This window comes from Balaenoptera acutorostrata, chromosome 1 (assembly GCF_949987535.1).
Source record: "Balaenoptera acutorostrata chromosome 1, mBalAcu1.1, whole genome shotgun sequence".
NCBI classification, from domain to species: Eukaryota; Metazoa; Chordata; class Mammalia; order Artiodactyla; family Balaenopteridae; genus Balaenoptera; species Balaenoptera acutorostrata.
The window spans coordinates 157,133,586-157,154,782 of NC_080064.1; the positions used below are offsets into that span (position 1 = coordinate 157,133,586).

At 41.1% G+C, this 21,197-nt stretch overlaps 1 protein-coding gene across 1 annotated transcript in view; it reads right to left on the minus strand.

Annotated features, from left to right (window-relative positions):
* LOC130708712 (centrosomal protein of 78 kDa-like) overlaps positions 1 to 21,197 on the minus strand; it is a 59,559-nt gene that overhangs the window by 22,022 nt on the left and 16,340 nt on the right. Inside the window, exons 5-8 of the mRNA XM_057551420.1 lie at positions 14,567 to 15,064; positions 11,291 to 11,459; positions 9,964 to 10,067; positions 7,774 to 7,948 (exon numbers count right to left, since the gene is read on the minus strand). The gene's annotated coding sequence lies outside the window, so the exon portion shown is untranslated. The remainder of the gene's footprint in view (positions 1 to 7,773; positions 7,949 to 9,963; positions 10,068 to 11,290; positions 11,460 to 14,566; positions 15,065 to 21,197) is intronic.

Sequence of the window (21,197 nt, forward strand, 5' to 3'; positions counted from 1 at the left end):
CAATCAAACATACGCATCTGATTCAAGATCCTCATTAAAAAAAAAAAAAAAAAAAATTACTTGTGAAACTGACAAATGAATAAAGTACTCCTTGCAAGAAGTCACAGGTTGCACGAGAAGGAAATAATGCTCTTGGTGGAAGCAGGCTTAGTATCTAGGCTCATCTCTATTCAGAGTAGAGATAAGAACAATTTAAAGGTATAACTCCCTTTAATTAGTACATTATCTGCTAAAAACATAAGGGAAGTGCAACATTAGAAAAGTACAGTTGACGCTTGAACAATATGGGTTTGAACCTCGCGGGTCCATTGACACACGGATATTTTTCAATAACTATGTACTATCGTCCTACATGATCCAAGGTTGGTTGAATCCACAGATGCAGAACCACTGACTATAAACTTATACCCAGATTTTCAACTGCGTAGGGGTCGGCACCCCTGACCCCCACGTTGTTCAAGGGACAACTGTATACGATGAGGAAAGTTAAACACATGAAGTTTTAAAAACTGTCAATACGTGGACAAACTCTTTTTGTTTTGCTATGTGTTCATCAATTAAAAAAACAAAAAGTGACCACATACAAACAAGTGGATTTTTTCTTATATCCAGAATGACCAGAGTTCTGTTGGTTTCAAGGGCCTTTAGTAAAGCCTTTGCTCCTTCACTGCTGAGGCCACACTGCTGCAGGTCAAGTGCTTTCGATGAAAGACAAAAGGTCACTTGCGAAGTCTATACAGATTTCACATATAGACAACACTCATTTTCTCACGTGTGGAAGAGCCCTGCACAAGACCAGCCATGGCAGGTTTGTAATTTTGGGTATGGAAAAAAACAGAAACGTATATGCACACACACAATGCATAATCCAATCTAAAACCTTTTTTTGGATGTGCAATGATAACCCTGCCTTTAGTACCAATAAATCATCCAACATATTTTACAATTATAGAACTGAAAAATAACTGTATATAACCTATGAGCAAAAAACATCACAAAATGAATCTCAGTTCATAATTAGGAAGGGTGGCAGTGGCATGTAAACCTCACAAGCAAAAACTGGTGGAGCTCAGAAATGCACTGCATTCTTTTCATCATGATCATGAGCTTCAAATCACACTTGAAACTAGTTAAAAGGGGAAAACGAAAGAGAAGAAATGTAATAACTGTTAGTTTAGTACAAAAAAGAGAAGTCTAAGAGGATACAAATAATAACAAATTCTAACAATGTGTTGAATACACAATACGTACCAAAAACCTATCATGAAAGTATGATGGTCAAGAACTCTCTCAGTAAAAGGTCAGACAAAAACTAGAACAAATGATCATGAATTCTAGTAGTTCTGAGGCGGAACAACCTACTCATTTAAACAAAAGGGATCATCACAAAAGCACAGGTATTAAAACATATTACATGAAAGGCAACTATCATGAGTCATTTTTTAAAGTGTTGTGTGGACCATCACATTAAAATAACTGGAGTCTTTCAACACCCAACGACACACAGAAATTGAAAGTCAGAAATATGGATCTGACAGGATAGGATACAACCGTTACAAACTCTCACTACAGAAGAATGGACACAGAGTATAATCAACCAAGTAGCCAAATTAATACAAACAGCCAGTAAACCCACCAGTAAATCAAATGAATACAAAATAAAACAAAATGTGGTTATTCTCCTATCAGATTAAGCCAAGCCTTTAAAATGTGTACACCCTTTTGATCCAACAACTCTCTTTCTAAGTATTTAACCAAAAGAAATAGTCAGAGATATAGGCAAGGATATATATCAGAATATTATTTGGAACTGAAAAACTGGACATAGCTTATATACAAGAATGGATAAGCTATGTGTACTGTGGCATATTCATATAATGGAACATTGAACAGTCACAAAAAATCATGCAGTAGATGCAAATTTACTGACTTGCTAAGATGCTCACACTAAATTAACTGAAAAAAGTTATGACATTTGGAGTAATCCCACTTGCATGAAAAAGGGAGAGGTACTCACTTTTGTAGTTTTACACTTTTTTAAAAGTGTTACAAGCCAGTGTTTGTGTGAGGCAGGCTTCACATCCACTGTTGGGGTGGACTACAAATTGGCATAGCATTTCTGGATGGTAATTTGGCAATGTGTATCAAAAGTCTTAAAAAGGCAGAAGCAAGAAGAACTACAATCCTGCAGCCTGTGGAACAAAAACCACATTCACAGAAAAATAGAAAAGATGAAAAGGCAGAGGGCTAGGTACCAGATGAAGGAACAAGCTAAAACCCCAGAAAAACAACACAATGAAATGGAGATAGGCAACCTTCCAGAAAAAGAATTCAGAATAATGATAGTGAAGATGATCCAGGACCTCGGAAAAACAATAGAGGCAAAGATCGAGAAGATGGAAGAAATGTTTAACAAAGACCTATAAGAATTAAAGAACAAACAAACAGAGCTGAACAATAAAATAACTGAAATGAAAACAATACTAGAAGGAATCAATAGCAGAATAACTAAGGCAGAAGAACGGATAACTGACCTGGAAGACAGAATGGTGGAAGTCACTGCTGCAGAACAGACTAAAGAAAAAAGAATGAAAAGAAATGAAGACAGCCTAAGAGACCTCTGGGACAACATTAAATGCAACAACATTCGCATTAGGGGTCCCAGAAGGAGAAGAGAGAGAGAAAGGACCAGAGAAAATATTTGAAGAGATTATAGTTGAAAACTTCCCTAGCATGGGAAATGAAATAGCCACCCAAGTCCAGGAAGCGCAGCAAGTCCCATACAGGATAAACCCAAGGATTAAAACGCTGAGACACATAGTAATCAAAATGGCAAAAATTAAAGACAAAGAAAAATTACTGAAAGCAGCGAGGGAAAAACGACAAAAAACATACAAGGGAACTCCCTTAAGGTTAACAGCTGATTTCTCAGCAGAAACTCTACAAGCCAGAAGGGAGTGGCATGATATACTTAAAGTGATGAAAGGGAGGAACCTACAACCAAGATTACTCTACCCGGCAAGGATCTCATTCAGATTCGATGGAGAAATCAAAAGCTTTACAGAAAACCAAAAGCTAAGAGAATTCAGCACCACCAAACCAGCTCTACAACAAATGCTAAAGGAACTTCTCTAAGTGGGAAACATAAGAGAAGAAAAGGATCTACAAAAACAAACCCAAAACAATTAAGAAAATGGTCATAGGAACATACATATCGATAATTACCTTCAACGTGAATGGATTAAATGCTCCAACCAAAAGACACAGGCTTGCTGAATGGATACAAAAACAAGACACACAAATATGTTGTTTACAAGAGACCCACTTCAGACTTAGGGACACATACAGACTGAAAGTGAGGGGATGGAAAAAGATAGTCCATGCAAATGGAAATCAAAAGAAAGCTGGGAAAAAAAAAAAAAAAAAAAGAAAGCTGGAGTAGCTATACCCATATCACATAAAATAGACTTTAAAATAAAGAATGTTACAAGAGACAAGGAAGGACACTACATAATGATCCAGGGATCAATCCAAGAAGATACAACAATTATAAATATATATGCACCCAACATAGGAGCACCTCAATATATAGGGTAACTGCTAACAGCTATAACAGAGGAAATCGACAGTAACACAATAATAGTGGGGGACTTTAACACCTCACTTACACCAATGGACAGATCATCCAAAATGAAAATAAATAAGGAAACAGAAGCTCTAAATGACACAATAGACCAGATAGATTTAACTGATATTTATAGGAGATTCCATCCAAAAACTGCAGATTAAACTTTCTTCTCAAGTGCGCACGGAACACTCTCCAGGATAGATCACATCTTGGGTCACAAATCAAGCCTCAGTAAATTTAAGAAAATTGAAATCATATCAAGCATCTTTTCTGACCACAGCACTATGAGATTAGAAATCAATTACAGGGGGAAAAAAACGTAAAAAACACAAACACATGGAGGCTAAACAATACGTTACTAAATAACCAAGAGATCACTGCAGAAATCAAAGAGGAAATCAAAAAATACCTAGAGACAAATGACAATGAAAACACGACGATCCAAAACCCACGGAATGCAGCAAAAGCAGTTCTAAGAGGGAAGTTTATAGCTATACAAGCCTACCTCAAGAAACAAGAAAAATCTCAAGTAAACAATCTAACCTTACACCTAAAGGAACTAGAGAAAGAAGAACAAACAAAACCCAAAGTTAGCAGGAGGAAAGAAATCATAAAGATCAGAGCAGAAATAAGTGAAATAGAAACAAAGAAAAGAATAGCAAAGATCAATAAAACTAAAAGCTGGTTCTTTGAGAAGATAAACAAAATTGATAAACCATTAGCCAGACTCATCAAAGAAAAGAGGGAGAGGACTCAAATCAATAAAATTAGAAATGAAAAAGGAGAAGTTACAACAGACACTGCAGAAATACAGAGCATCCTAAGAGACTACTACAAGCAACTTTATGCCAATAAAATGGACAACCTGGAAGAAATGGACAAATTCTTAGAAAGGTATAACCTTCCAAGACTGAACCAGGAAGAAACAGAAAATATGAACAGACCAATCACAAGGAATGAAATTGAAACTGTGATTAAAAATCTTCCAACAAACAAAAGTGCAGGACCAGATGGCTTCACAGGTGAATTCTATCAAACATTTAGAGAAGGGCTAACACCCATCCTTCTCAAACTCTTCCAAAAAAGTGCAGAGGAAGGAACACTCCCAAGCTCATTCTATGAGGCCAACATCACCCTGATACCAAAACCAGACAAAGATACTACAAAAAAAGAAAATTACAGACCAATATCACTGATGAATATAGATGCAAAAATCCTCAACAAAATACTAGCAAACAGAATCCAACAACACATTAAAAGGATCATACACCATGATCAAGTGGGATTTATGCCAGGGATGCAAGGATTCTTCAATATATGCAAATCAATCAATGGGATACACCATATTAACAAATTGAAGAATAAAAACCATATGATCATCTCAATAGATTCAGAAAAAGCTTTTGACAAAATTCAACACCCATTTCTGATAAAAACTCTCCAGAAAGTGGGTATAGAGGGAACCTACCTCAACATAATAAAGGCCATATACGACAAACCCACAGCAAACATCATTCTCAATGGTGAAAAACTGAAAGCATTTCCTCTAAGATCAGGAATGAGACAAGGATGTCCACTCTCACCACTATTATTCAACATAGTTTTGGAAGTCTTAGCCACGGCCATCAGAGAAGAAAAAGAAATAAAAGGAATACAAATTGGAAAAGAAGAAGTAAAACTGTCACTGTTTGCAGATGACATGATACTATACATAGAGAATCCTAAAGATGCCACCAGAAAACTTCTAGAGCTAATCAATGAATTTGGTAAAGTTGCAGGATACAAAATTAATGCACAGAAATCTCTTGCATTCCTATACACTAATGATGAAAAAACTGAAAGAACAATTATGGAAACACTCCCATTTACCACTGCAACCAAAAGAATAAAATACCTAGGAATAAACCTACCTAAGGAGACAAAAGACCTGTATGCAGAAAACTATAAGACACTGATGAAACAAATTAAAGGTGATACCAACAGATGGAGAGATACACCATGTTCTTGGATTGGAAGAATCAATATCGTGAAAATGACTATACTACCCAAAGCAGTCTACAGATTCAATGCAATCCCTATCAAATGACCAATGGCATTTTTTACAGAACTAAAACAAATCATCTTAAGATCTGTATGGAGACACAAAAGACCCCGAAGAGCTAAAGCAGTCTTGAGGGGAAAAAACAGAGCTGGAGGAATCAGACTCCCTGACTTCAGACTATACTACAAAGCTACAGTAATCAAGACAATATGGTACTGGCACAAAAACAGAAACATAGATCAATGAAACAAGATAGAAAGCCCAGAGATAAACCCACACACCTATGGTCAACTAATCTATGACAAAGGAGGCAAAGAGAGACAATGGAGAAAAGACAGTCTCTTCAATAAGTGGTGTTGGGAAAACTGGACAGCTACATGTAAAAGAATGAAATTAGAACACTCCCTAACACCATACACAAAAATAAACTCAAAATGGATTCGAGACCTAAATGTAAGACCGGACACTATAAAACTCTTAGAGCAAAACATAGGAAGAACACTCTTTGACATAAATCACAGCAAGATCTTTTTTGATCCACCTCCTAGAGTAATGGAAGTAAAAACAAAAATAAACAAATGGGACCTAATGAAACTTCAAAGCTTTTGCACAGCAAAGGAAACCATAAACAAGATGAAAAGAAGACCCTCAGAATGGGAGAAAATATACGCAAATGAATCAACGGACAAAGGATTAATCTCCAAAATAGATAAACAGCTTATGCAGCTCAATATTAAAGAAACAAACAACCCAATCCAAAAATGGGCAGAAGACCTAAATAGACATTTCTCCAAAGAAGACATACAGATGGCCAAGAAGCACATGAAAAGCGGCTCAACATCACTAATTATTAGAGAAATGCAAATCAAAACTACAATGAGGTATCACCTCACACCAGTTAGAATGGGCATCATCAGAAAATCTACAAACAACAAATGCTGGAGAGGGTGTGGAGGAAAGGGAACCCTCTTGCACTGTTGGTGGGGATGTAAATTGATACAGCCACTATGGAGAACAGTATGGAGGTTCCTTAAAAAACTAAAAATAGGATTAACATATGATCCAGCAATCCCACTACTGCACATATACCCAGAGAAAACCATAATTCAAAATGACACATGCACCCCAATGTTCATTGCAGTGCTATTTACAATAGCCAGGACATGGAAGCAACCTAAATGCCCATTGAGAGACGAATGGATAAAGAAGTTGTGGTACATATATTCAATGGAATATTACTCAGCCATACAACGGAACGAAATCGAGTCATCTGTTGAGACGTGGATGGATCTACAGACTGTCATACAGAGTGAAGTAAGTCAGAAAGAGAAAAACAAATATCGTATATTAACACATGCATGTGGAACCTAGAAAAATGGTACAGATGAGCCAGTTTGCAGGGCAGAAGTTGAGACACAGATGTAGAGAACAAACGTATGGACACCAAGGGGGGAAAACCGCGGTGGGGTGGGGATGGTGATGTGCTGAATTGGGCGATTGGGATTGACATGTATACACTGACGTGTATAAAATTGATGACTAATAAGAACTTGCAGTATTAAAAAAAAAGTCTTAAAAATATGTCACACTTAGTCATTCCACTTCTAGGACCTTATTCTACAGAAGTAGTCCCAATGGACACAGAGACGTATAAAAAACGTATTCACATTGTTTCTGACAGGGAAAAGCAAACTGTCTAAATCTAATTGCAAAGAATTGATTAAACTATGGGACATCAATATGATAGAATACTACATGATACATCATTAAGAGAAAAAAGCAGGAATATGAAATAGCAAGTATACTACAATTCTATTTTTGTAATCCCTAAGTGTACAAATATATTTATAGAAAAATAAAAGACTGAAAGTGTATGTACCAAAATGAACAGTGATTATGTCTGAGTATTAAGATTATAGGTAATTGTTCTCTTGTTACTCTGTATTTTCTGTAAAGAATATATGCAACTCTTAGAGAAAGTTTAAAAGCAAAATAAAAGCTATCAGTAAAATAAGGCTTTAAAAAATCCTATCACAATAGTATCATGCCAAAAGCTAAGCATATATCATATTAAAAATTCAATATTTTCAATTTTAGAATTTACCTGTAAGCCATAAATCCTCACTAAGAGATTCTGCCAAAGCACTTGCACCCAGGTCACCAATGAGCGTGCTGCAGCTCAGAGGGATGCGCCTCAAGCCAGCCATACAGTCAAGATCAGGTCTCCTGGAACGAAGACTCTCAGCCCAGGTTTCTTCATGCCTTCTGGTAGTCTGATACTTCAAAGATTTAATGGGATGAAATTAAGATGCTTGAAGAAGGAAACAGGGTGTGCCTACTGAGTATGGCTTACTATGTCAGAGATTTACACACACACATATCAAGCATATATACCAGGAGAATCAACCTGAGAAATTAAACAGTCAGTTCTGGTTTATGAGTCCAGTGACCCAGATTCTAGTCGGTCAGTGATTAGATTCCAGCCACTGGATGACCTGCTTTTGAACAGTTATGTAAAGTTGGACAACTCAATTACAGTCTATGAATTATTTTCCTTATCTTCTAAGTCAGGGAACTGGTTCTAAATTCTATCATTGCTGAGGCTCTAAATTTCATCATTCTGTCCTCCAATGGTCTCCAAACACCTGACTGGGCAACCCATAAGAAAACTTTCTAATATGCATCTTATTTTTTAACAAATTATATATACGAAGTTCTATACATATAATGTATGTACATTATAAACTACACAGATATTTTTTAAATGATACAAAGCTAAATAGGTTCTAATATTTTCTTTTCCTAACTCCTAAGGCATTATTTTATTTATTTTTAAAAAATATGTATTTATTTGTTTATTTGTTTGTTTGGCTGCGCCGGGTCTTTAGTTGCAGCATGCCAGATGTTTTAGTTGTGGCATGTGGGCTCTTAGTTACGGCAGGCACGTGGGATCTAGTTCCTTGAGCAGGGATCGAACCCAGGCCCCCTTCATTGGGAGTGCAGAGTCTTAACTGCTGGACCGCCAGGGAAGTCCCAGGCATTATTTTAAAAACTATATTTACAAAATGGATCTCACATGCTACCTAGGGTATGCACACAAACTTTAGAGGCCTGGACTATGCACAGCCAGTCGGATGCGCCTTGGGAAAATAGTGGTTTGACATTTAACCACAAGTCTTGTCTTAAAGACATTCAATTCTTTATATTCATAAAATAAATTTGGGTAACAGGGAACACTGACTTTAAATGGAAAAAGTCTTATTACATTCTTGAAAAAATAAAAGACTCAAAGTGCCTTTGATACTCTAAAAGGAAAATCATTAGTGTCATTTTTCTATTAACAATAACTTATAAAAGCTCCAAGCAGAAATAACACCAATCACTTACACAGTGCTTACTATGTGCCAGGCACTATTTATACAAATGAGTTCATTTAAACCTCATAATGAGGCATAGACGTTAAGTGATTTGCCCATGGTCAAATGCTATGAAAAGGGAGAAAGGGAATTTGAACCTAGGCCATTTGGCTTTGGCACCCAAGTTCTTGACTGTTTTCTACCCCAGGGGTTAATGGACTTGCCCTGTATAGGCTCAAAGAATTTTTCAATTTTTCAAATCTAAATCTAAACATTTCCAGCTTTCTGGGCTTTACAGTTTCTGGTGTAACTACTCTGCCCCACTGGTGTAGGGTGAAAGTAGCCACAACTACCATGTAAACAATGGGTGCGACTATGTTCCAAAAACACTTTCTTTACAAAACCAGGCGACGGGCTGGATCTGGCCCACCAGCCATAGTTTACCTATCCCTGATCTGCACCATCGAACTATTAAAAAGGCTTCATGTCAAATTATTAAATAACTTTAGGCCTAAATACAGTCATTATAACCACTGTAAAGTTGTTAAGGCATTATTTTAAAAACTGTATTTACAAATTGCTGATGTAGTGATTTTTATGACTTTATAAACTACAGCAGCTAATAAACACTTGATTCATTTAAGTCTTGAAGACTATAATGGCATACTTTCTTCACAGTATCACAACCAAAGTTTTCAGTAACTAAAAATACATAAAAGTATTATTATGTATTATATATTAAATCGCTTATTTCTAAAATTAAGTGGACTATCTTTACTAAATGGTAGAATCCCAAACTGGAAACTGGTCATATTCTTTCAACAAAATGAAAGCTGCACTCACACGTATTAAAAGACAAAAATTAACTGCCAATTGTATCAATATGTTAATGTGCTTTAATCACATATGTTTTCATGGAAGTTTAAACATAAAATCACCTTTAAGATCTTGACCTTGTGATCTGCTCCCTGCCATTTCAGATTATAGCCCATGAAGTCTACTGTCTTAAGAGTGATAGAGTTCCTTATACCTTGACAAATACCTGAAAGGAAAAAAAAAAAACCACACACACAATAAGATGAAGAGCCTATACATTTGTCAGTCTTAACTTATTTGCTTTTCTTAGGTCAATTGGAAGTTTATAGCCACATTCTTAAAATCATTAACTACAATCTTCCCAAACAGGTAATTGATGAACAGATGCATTCTAAAACTTGTCAGTAACAATGTGTTATTCCACTTTACAGAAACAGTTTAATTCTTTTTAGATACTAAAACTGAATACACTGAATACTGGAAACTTTATTCCCAACCACTCAGTAAAGTACTATGTACCTTTTGAGACATAGGAAAAAAAGGAAAAACCTAAAAAGCATAAGACTCTTCCTATTTTCATTTCCAATGATACATCCCAATCTTGATGATCCAACAGCGATTTAAATGTCAACTATAAACCCAGTATGTTATGAGGTGCTATGCAGTATACTAGAGCAATATGAGAGAGAGTACCTCAAACCTTCTGTTCCCTCAAATTGAAAGGCAGGCTTCCTGACCCCTCCAGGCCACTACTGGACACAGGGAACACACACTAATGTTCCAGGACCCCAACCAACAGTCACCTGCTTTGTGATTACCTCCATGACACACCCCCACTAACACCACTGACTTTGCTGCTCCTACGGGACATTACATATATTTCCTATTTTAACACATACCACAGTGCATTATAATTATGATTGCAGATAGATGTTCTAACAATTTAAAGAGAATGATGACTTTTTTGCTCTTTACATCTTGCTATTTCCCTTCTCATAATATTTCTTGAAGAGAAACCATAAAAATATAAACAAACACAAAAAACAGAAAATATACAAAATGTGCGCTTTGCAGCTTAACACAAACTTAAGTAAAATTATTTCTGACAGTATCCAGCATGACAAACCTCCATGGTACAAATGAGAATGGACCAAGGTTTGAGCAGGTACAGGAGACAATCCAGGCATGAACAACACCAAGAAAAGGTAGACAGCAAGTAACATGGTGTGTAGGAAATCACGAGACCAGTCTGATGGGTAGAGGCTTAAACAGGACTGAAACTCACTTTCTAAACCTCCATCTCCAATTGGACAATTCACAAGACACAGGTGCCCCAAAGTGGCCGATTTATTCAGTCCCTTTAATGGGGAGGAACAGTTTAAAATTTTAACCGATTAGTTTGACACAAACGCAACTATCAAATGTTGGCAGGAGACAATGAAGGCTTACCTTTGTTAACATAGCTTAGTCTCTCTCAGAACTAGCCCATTTAGCTCCAGGTTCCTTAGCACACCCGACACACTTACACAGCATTTAAGAGCTTTACACAACTGGAAGGTCAAATCTTTATTTCTTATTGCAGGAACACGACTTCTGGAAACTTTATTTCTGTCAGAACCTAAAGCAAAATTATTGTAAAATGAGTGATTTAAACCATACATTTTATCACCGTTAAAAAGCATCTAAAAAGAAAAAACAGCATGTGCTGTGTGCTAAGGATTAGAAACGACCACTGCCCTTAAAGCCTCATTAAGGAGGGACATGTATAAACTCAAATTTTCAATCACATGAGATAAAGAACCATAACCTTTATGCACAGAGGTTCCTATGGAGGCAAAAAGTTATATCTAAGTGACGGCTTCATGATAACCCTGAAGTACAATCGAGAAAGATGAGGCTCTGCAGAGTTGGAGGAGGAGGTGCATTAACTGCAGAGGGAGCACCTGTGCAAAGACACTCAAGCCTGACACCTGCTGCGCACTGTAAATACTGCAGGTGGGGATAACTAAACGCCAGGGGTCCAAGTGTGAGAAGGGACAGAAAATAGAGATGTTGGTCGAATCAAGCCTGGGAGACAGCATGGCTTGTATCCCACAGGTGATGAGCCCTGGGGCTACCACTGGCTGAGTAAGGGTGCCTCCGCTGATTAGAAAAAGGTGCCCCGCTGCTGAAGGACCAATTAGATAAAGGGAGTGATCACAAAAAGCTCTCCTTCCTCAGGGCCAAAGAGCCCCAGGAGGCTTGGCAGAGCACAGTTCAGACTACACGCCTCTGTGCAGAGCACACACTGGGCGGCTAGTATGCACTAACTTTGTGTGGGCAAGTCATTAGCAGCATTATTTTAGGCGTATCTTTTCATGTTAGAAGATCACTCAACCCGAGTAGGCAGATGAACTTAGAGGAACTGAGTCCAGGGGCCGCAAAACCACCCAGGAGCTTCTGCCATAGTCCAGGCAAAATGTAATGTGGATGAAGAAGCAAATTTAGGAGGAGGCCAAAATCTACAAGCTAGATCCACTGGATGAAAGACATAAAGAAAGTTCAGTGAAGGAACTCTGAAGAGAATGGGCTCTGCCATAAATTTTTCTTACAATCAAGGTTAAATATTAGGCAAAATTAAGTACAGTGGCCTTTAAGGTCCCTTCCAGCTCTAATTTCTTTTGATTTCGAACTTATTACCCTGGTTAAGTAAAGTCCCTTCAGAGGTACAGAACAGTTCTTACACCTGAATGGGATGCAAAGAATAATCTGACTTCTCTTCATCCGGGGATGAGTTGAACTGTCCTTGCAGAAGAGATAACACATGGCGAGAACCCCAGATCCCAGAAAAGGGCCAGGCACACGATAAGTATTCAGCTTTTTGAAAACAAATAACAATCATTTCCTCTCCGAGATCTTCACACCCTTTCTCTGCTGGCTACTTTCTTTCAGCTTATAAACATCCTCAATATACCCATTTAAAAAGCCCTCAGACCTATGATTCTTTGGATCTTCTTGTGGGTAACCTAAGTCTCTCCCATGCCTTCAAACACCTGTCCTCCCGAAAAGCCCAGATCTGTACCTTGGGCCCAGACCTGTCTACCAGGCCCCTCTAAAGCACTGAAGATGAAGTAAGATCCTCTCCCCCCCGCCAATCCCTTCATACTGTGCTCTGTATCTCACAAAAAGATGCAGCTGTAAACTGTCACCCACACTTGCTGCCCTCCCTTTTCTAACTGGTCACCAGGCCCCACCCATTCTCTCTTGGATCTGCAAAATCCAGTCCAACCTTTTATAACTTAAGTGGGACCCTTAGATTACAATTCACCCTGCACCCAATCAAGTGCTTTCCACATGGAGGTCCGAGTGAGTCTCTAAACCAGAAGTCCATCTCACTGTTCTTTAGGGTTTCCCACAGCCTTCAGGATAAACATCTAAACTTCTGACAGGATAAACAAGGCCCCTTTCTGTTGGACCCCACTAGGTTTCCAGTATCAACTCTCATTTCTTTCCCAAACCCGGAGTTCCAGTCCTGTACCTTAGTATTGCCATATTTTCTTATATTTCTCAAACTTTGATACAAACCGCTCCCTCCTGCCACCCCAGGAGCTTCTACATATCCTTAGAAAGGATGGCACCTCCTCCAAGAAGCCTACCCTGAACTTTCCCTTCCAAGATTCTGTGCTCTGCAAAGGGGAAAGGTGGGGGGAGGGATACATTAGGAGTTTGGGATTAACATATACACACGACTCTATATAAAATAGATAATCAACAAGGACCTACTGCATAGCACAAGGAACTCTACTCCATATCCTGTAACAACCTGTATGGGAAAAGAATCTGAAAAAGAATGGATATATGTATAATGGAATCACTTTGAATCACTTTGTGTACACCTGAAACTAACACAATATTGTAAATCAACTATACTTCAATATAAAATTAAAAAAAAGATTCTGTGCTCTGTAGCACCAGATCTCACTTCTTCCAGAGCACTGACTACTGTGCTTGTGTTTACCTGCCGCCCAGTAGAAGGGGAGATTACCTAGGGCAGAAGCATCGTCTCCAGCAGCCCTTGGTTCTGACAACTCATTCAAGTGCCAGGATACTATACACACATAACCTGCTTAATTAATTCTAAGAACCCACAGAAAGAGTGGTTTTTCATGTCATTTTACAAGTGTGGGGATTGTAGTTCAAAAGTAACCTGCCCAGGCCACAGAGAGCATAAGCCCTGGAATTCAAACCCTAAGCTGCCTTCACACCAGTGCTCTTTCCACTATATGATACGACTATTGAAAAAAAGATTTTTTTTTTCCTGAGCCCTGTTTTAATGGAAAGGAAATGAAGCTGGGATATATCCATTTCCTAAACGCTTTGGCGTGTACCAGGCAAAGTCGTTCAACAGACCAGGTAACATCTGTCAAACAATTAACGATGCTCCAAACTGCGCTAAGCGTTCTACATTGTAGAGTCTACAAGCATTAACAGAATGCGACCTTGTAACCACCACAGAGAGTGAGTCCTGTTCAGCCCATGCTACAGATGAGAACACTGAGACCTAGAAGACTTAAAGCACTCGGCCGGGGTCACCGAGCTGGCAGGAGTCCTAGGCCGCATGCCCCGTCTAGTGCACGCACACCCGGGCACTGGGCACCGGTTCTAGTGCCCACCTCCACCTTGCACCATCTAAAACCCCGCTTCGCAGCGCCCACACGAGAGCCCCTGGAAGCGGGAACTACAAACCTGTCTCGCCATGCCGTGGCTGGAAGAAGCTCTGGATACAGATCGGGGACAGAGGGTGCTCAGGGGCGGCGCCCAGTCCACCCCGCGGAGGCGGTCAGCGTTGAAGTCCAGCAGGCCCTCCCGCAGGGAGGCGCACAAGGCGGACAGAGGCACAGAATCCTGCAATGCGCACAGGTCCTCACAGTGCCAGAAAAAGTCGGCCGCGCTGTCGTGGCGCAGCTTCACTGAGTGATTATGGGCCGAGCGTGGCCTCGGGGACGCTGGCTGCAGACACGATGCCCACACACGCCTGGAGATCCCAGCTGGCATCCCCGCCCCTCGGGCGGCCACCGCAGTCCAGGGAGTCACAATAAGGAGCAAAGTGGTAAAAGTCCTGCATTCTTCTTCTTGCCTTATTTCAAAACCGGCATCGCTGGCGTCAGGCAGTCCGGTAATTGGGTCCGGCGGACCGGTAATTGGGTTCATTTGCCTCGGCGTTATCTGCCTGCCATCTGTTTCCTGAAATGCAAACAGCTACACAGGGTGATTGGCTACAAGAGAGGGCAGGGAGCTTAAGCACCAGATGCAGGATGTCATTTACATAGACAGCTAGGGAGTGATAGAACAGAATGTAATTTAGCTTTGTGAAAGATATACCTAGTTACAGACACTACAGATTAGTAACAGTTTAAATAAAACTAGGATCGATTAACCCTTTCAGGCCAGTTTATGTGTCTTCTCTAGCCTGTTCACTGTCCCCTTTACTTTCCTTATTTTCAGGAGAGGAAAAACTTCATTTCTATTTTTGCTGCAACACTATTATGCTTACTGAAATAAGTCAAACACAGAAAGACAAATACGGTATGTTATCACTCGTATGTGGAATCTAAAAAATAAAGAATAAATGTAACAGAAAGGAAATGAACTCACAGATATAGACGTCAAAGCAGTGGTTACCAGTGGGTAGAGGAAAGGGGGGAGGGGCAAGATAGGGGTAAGGGAGGGGATTAAGAGGCACAAACTACCATGCATAAAATAAATAAGCTATAAGGATAACCAATGTTTTATAATAACTTTAAATGGAGTATAATCTATAAAAATATTGAATCACTGTGTTCTAATATATTGTTATTACAGTATAATACTGTAAATCCAGTATACTTCAATTTAAAAAATGATCACCACAGGATGTCTAGTTAACACCCATTACCATACATGGTAGAAATATTTTTTTCTTGTGATGAGGACTTTTAAGATCTACTTTCTTAGCAACTTTTAAATATGCAATACGATATTATTAACTATAGCCACATCCCCAGGACTTATTTTATAACTGCCAGTTTGTACATATTGACCACCTTTACCCGTTTCACCCACCCTCCACCCCCTGCCTCTGGTAACCACCAGTCTATGTATCTATGAGCTTTTTTTAAAATTCCATATAAAGTGAGATCATACAGGATTTTTCTTTCTCTGTCTGACATATTTTACCTAGCATAACGCCCTCACGGTCCATTCATGTTGTCACAAATGGCAGGATTTGTTTCTTTCTCATGGCTGAATTTTATATATATATATATATATATATATATATATATATATATATATATATATATATATATATAAAATTTGGCATATATATATGCCTAATGTCTTTTATCCATTTATCCATCGATGAACACAAGGGTTTCCAAGTCTTGGCTATTGTAAATAATGCTGCAATGAATATGGGGGTACAGATTTCATTTAGAATTAGTGTTTCTGTTTCCTTCATACAAATACCAAGTAGTGGAATTGTCGGATCATATGATAGTTTTATTTTTAAGTTTTTGAGGACCTCCATACTGTTTTCCATAGTGGCTGCAACAATTTACATTCCTACCAACAGTGCACAAGGCTTCCCTTTTCTCCACACCCTTGCCAACACTTGTTAGTTCCTGTCTTTTTGATATTAGCCATTCTAACAGGTATGAGTTGACATCTCTTTGTGGTTTGATTTGCATTTCTCTGCTGATTAGTGATTTTAGGTGTCTTCTTAATTATCTGCTGGCCATCTTTGTATCTTCTTGGTAAAAAAGTCTATTCAGACTCTCTGCCCATTTCTTAGTTGGATATTTTTTCGATTTTTTTTTCTATGAGTTCTTCATATAATTTGAATACTAACCCCTTATAGGATATATGATATGTAAAAATTTTCTCCCATTCGGTAGGTTGCCTTTTCATTTTGTTGTTGGTTTCCTTTGTTGTGCTTTTTAGTTGGATATAGCCCCACTTGTTTATTTTTGCCTTTGTTGCCTTTACTTGGATCAACGTCTTTGCATAAGTTCTGGAAACAACTCTTTCATAGTTTCCATGGATCGTTTTTAGGGGAGAGGGTGAGTTGAGATGAACTACTAGTGAAAGGAGTGTCAGTGGGTTGAACTATAGCCTCTGTTACTGTAGGTGGCCTCAAGGCCACAACTGATAGTCATTGTCTCCCTCCTGTGCTATCCATTCTCAAGTCCCCTCATCCTTGGATATTATCTCTGCTAAAATGGATGGCTTACTTGGTGGGGTGACCCTCACCCTCGTCCCTGAGTGAGTGTTCTGAGCCCTGGTCATCATTTCTTTCTCAAACCATGGCTGCTGCACTTGACCATTTACTGTCGAAATTGAGAAAGGCAGTACCAAGAAATACCCCACAGACTTCTGTTTTTAATCAATCATTTTCCAATTAAAAATTTTTTTCTTCCCACAGACATTTTTATCACCCCAAACAGAAACTCTGTACCCATTAAGAAGATACTACTTTGCTCTCTCTGCCAGGCCCTGTAGACCACCAATCTGCTTTCTTTCTCTATCGATTTACTTATTCTGGATATTTCAGATAAATGGAATCATACAATGTGTGACCTTTGTGTCTGGCATCTTTCACTTAGCATGATGTTTGCGAGAGTCATCCACACTGTAATATGTATTAGTATTTCATTTCTTTAAAGAATGTTTTTGGCCGTGTAATTGTTTGATATTTAATTGCTCCATTCCTTTTTATGACTGAATTACTATTCCACTGTAGGTATATACCACAATTTGTTTATTCATTCATCCATTGATGGACATTTGGGTTATTTCCATGATTTTTCTATTGTGAATAGTGTTGCTATAAACATGTGTGTATGCAGATTTGTTTGAGTGTTTGTTTTTAATGATTTAGGAGTGGAATTGCTGAGTCATATGGTAATTCTATGTTTATCCCAAAATACACACCCCAAGAAACTTCCTGAAAGTCTGTCCTTGTCTCAGAATCAGCTTTTCAGGAAACATGACGTGCAACAGTATGGACAGTGTCCCATGAGAGCTTATTTGTGATGCCTGGGGGTCTGGAGTTGGAAAGGGCTTCCCTTAGGAAGTGGCAGCTAAACTGAGGGCAAATTCAATGTTTTTTCCTTCCTTCCTTCCTTTCTTCCCTCCTTCTTTCCTTCAGAGGGGTGACATAGATGTTTTACACAGTATATCCTTTTAAAACTTTTGCATTTGAACCCTGAACTTATTCATAAGACAAATAAATGATTATTTTAAGCAGGGTATTAGGGCTCAAATTATTAATATCATAGAACCATTATAGTGACAACATGGATTGGAAACAATTTATTAGGAAAAAATATGGAAACTTTTTTTATAACAATTTTGATAAATAAAAAAGTTGACAAATCAGAGTGCATAGAGAGAATCTTGGTTATTTGGGAAATTGTATCATAAAATGGATGGGCTCCACAAACTCTTCCATTTACTTGAAGAAAAGAGTGCTAAGTCAGTTTGGGCTGCTGTCACAATGTACCATAAATGGGGCGGGGTGTGGGCTTGTAAACAACAAAAATGTATTTCTCAGTCCTGGAGGCTGGAAGTCTGAGATCTAGATCTAGGTGCCGGGATCATCACCTTCTGGTGAGGACTCTCTTCTGGGTTGCAGGCTGTCCATTTCTCATTGTGTCCTCACAGGGCAGAGAGCAGAGAGAAAAAGCCAGCTCTCTCATGACTCTCACAAGGGTAAGAATCTCATCATGAGGGCTCCATCCCAATGACCTCATCAAATCCCAAAAGACCCACCTTCTAATACCATCACATTGGAGGTAGGGTGTCAACATGTGAATGCTGGGGGGACCCAAATATTCCGTCTATAACAAGTACTAATGGGGAAATGAGAGCTTCTCTTGAGGATGTTAAGGGCTGCTACAAAGACCAACGGTACATGTGTTTCCAGACAGAACTACAATATAGAATAAGTTCTATAAGGCGTTCACAGAATAGATTCGTCTTTCTTCCCCAAAACAGTCCTTGGTATCCAGGGACCCATTCCTGGAAATTCACTCTTGCTCAAGGAAATCCATCCTCTCATTTAAAAAAAATCTTATGAAGCTACATGAATGACACAAAGGATTTTCCCAGCTCTAAGATTCTGTGTTTAAAACCTGTTACTCTAAATTTACTTCCAAAACATAGACCCTCCGCGGGGTCTGCTCCTGCGGGGATGGTGGGACCCACGCTTGTGCCGCGGCCCCCAGGTGTGGCTTCCTCAAGTTTGGGGTGAAGCCCCAGTCCCCTTGGGCTCTGCAGCGCTGCGGTGGGCTTGGGGGACGGAGCACAGTCTCTGGGGTTTCTCAGCAGGAAATGCCGGGCTGCCACGCAGGAACCCAGCGGCCCTGGGTGGGGCGCAGACTCGCCAGGCCTGGGTGTCCCTGCTGCGCACGGCTGCTGGGAACAGGGTCCACGATGAAGCTCTGCCTGGCAAACGGGGACTGTCGGCGGCTCCATCCTCCCCTTCCGTCGGCACAGCCCCATCGCAGCCCTCCTTTCCGACAGGCAAAGCCTGTGACCTGCGGCCAGACGGCTCCACACCCTCAGGCCCCGGTGCTCGCCCCATGCCAGGAACAGGCACAACCCCTGGGCCGGCCTCTCCAGACGGCTCGAGCGGGACGGCTTCTTCGGCGCACCCGTCACCCACCCCGAGCCCAGGGGCCGGCAGGGAGGTCTGAGTGCCGCTCGGGCCTGCGCGGGGTGGAGGCATGGGCTTCGCAGCTGGGCCGGGCCCCTAGCCGCCTCCTGCCTCTGTGCCCTGGCCCAGGATGGGCTTCCCGTGGCCCTGTCTCCTTCCCACCCCTGTCGCGCCTCTTGCCACCCGGGCCGTGGGCTCCACCGGGAGCAGCACAGCGTCGTGAGGGTGCGGGAGGGTGCCCGCCCTCAGGGCTTCCCTGACACCTACAGGCTGTTTGGCCATATCCCAGACAGGCACCGGGCAGCGGCAGGTCAGTGGAGCGGAGTCGGCCCGGGTCTCCTCCCCCCTGAGGAGGGGGGACCAGCACCGCGCACGAAGTGGCCCTGGCTGGAGGGAGACCAGGGCAGAGGGGGTCGGTGGGGAGCTTGACTCGCAGTCACTTCCGAGGGGACGCTGAGCCCCCAGAGCTGGTGGCTGACTGGCCTCAGCACTCCCACGAGGGGGTGGTCAGGAAGGAGGGACCCTGTCCCTGGGGCCCAGGGCACTCCTGGGTCAGGCGGAGTCGCCAAGTGTGTAGGGTGCCATGGACAGCTGAGGCACATTTAGCCCAAAGGAAAGTTCCAGCGCATTGCAGAGAGCAGATGAAATACACGGTGGTGAAAACTCACTTTTGCTAAGGGTTGAAACGAACCAATAATTCCTCCTGTTTCTCAGGGTGTTCCCTTTGGCTGTTAATGAAATGTATTTCCAAGGAAGGCAGGCATGTGGCTGAAAAGGCCAGCAGTGCCTCGGGGTCACAGCGAGACCCTCCCATCTCGCCCCCCTCGGCCATCCTGTGCTCTGGGAGCAGAGCTCTCAGCTACAAGTGAGACACAGTAGCTGCCATATCCGGATTCTAAGATTTTCTAAAGCCCTTTAAAGGCCCCCTTCTCTGAGTGGTGCTTGACCTGCTGGTGTTTGGGGCAGGAAGGTGGGGTGGGTGGAGGGTCTGAGAATCATCCTGAGGGAAGGGCTTTGGAGGCCTGTGTGAGCCTGAGACCAGGGGGTCCAGTGCACGTGTCCGAGGGGAGGCTAGTGCTGACTCCAGCCGTGCCAAACCAGACATCGCCCTCCTTCTGGACAACCCAGCAAAGCCTGTTGCTCCCATTCCTGGCTGTGCTGCTTACACTTGCCCTCTGGGAAGGCCAGCCTGGCAGAGCTCAGTTCTTGCCCTTTGGGGTGCTGGTAACTGAGTACCTAGCCTGGGTGCTGGAGGAAAGGATCCATAGATGGTGGAGGCCCAGTGCCTGCCCCGGGTGCTGCCCTTCTGCTGAGCTGAAACTTCTAATCAACGTCTTAATAAAACCAAAAGGGGGCTTCCCAGGTGGCGCAGTGGTTGAGAATCTGCCTGCCAATGCAGGGGACACGGGTTCGAGCCCTGGTCTAGGAAGATCCCACATGCCGTGGAACAACTAGGCCCGTGAGCCACAACTACTGAGCCTGCACATCTGGAGCCTGTGCTCTGCAACAAAAGAGGCCGCGATAGTGAGAGGCCCGTGCACTGCGATGAAGAGTGGCCCCCGCTTGTCGCAACTAGAGAAAGCCCTCGCACAGAAACGAAGACCCAACACAGCCGAAAATAAAGAAAGAAATTAATTAAAAAAACAAAAACAAAAACAATGATTTAAAAAAACCAAAAGG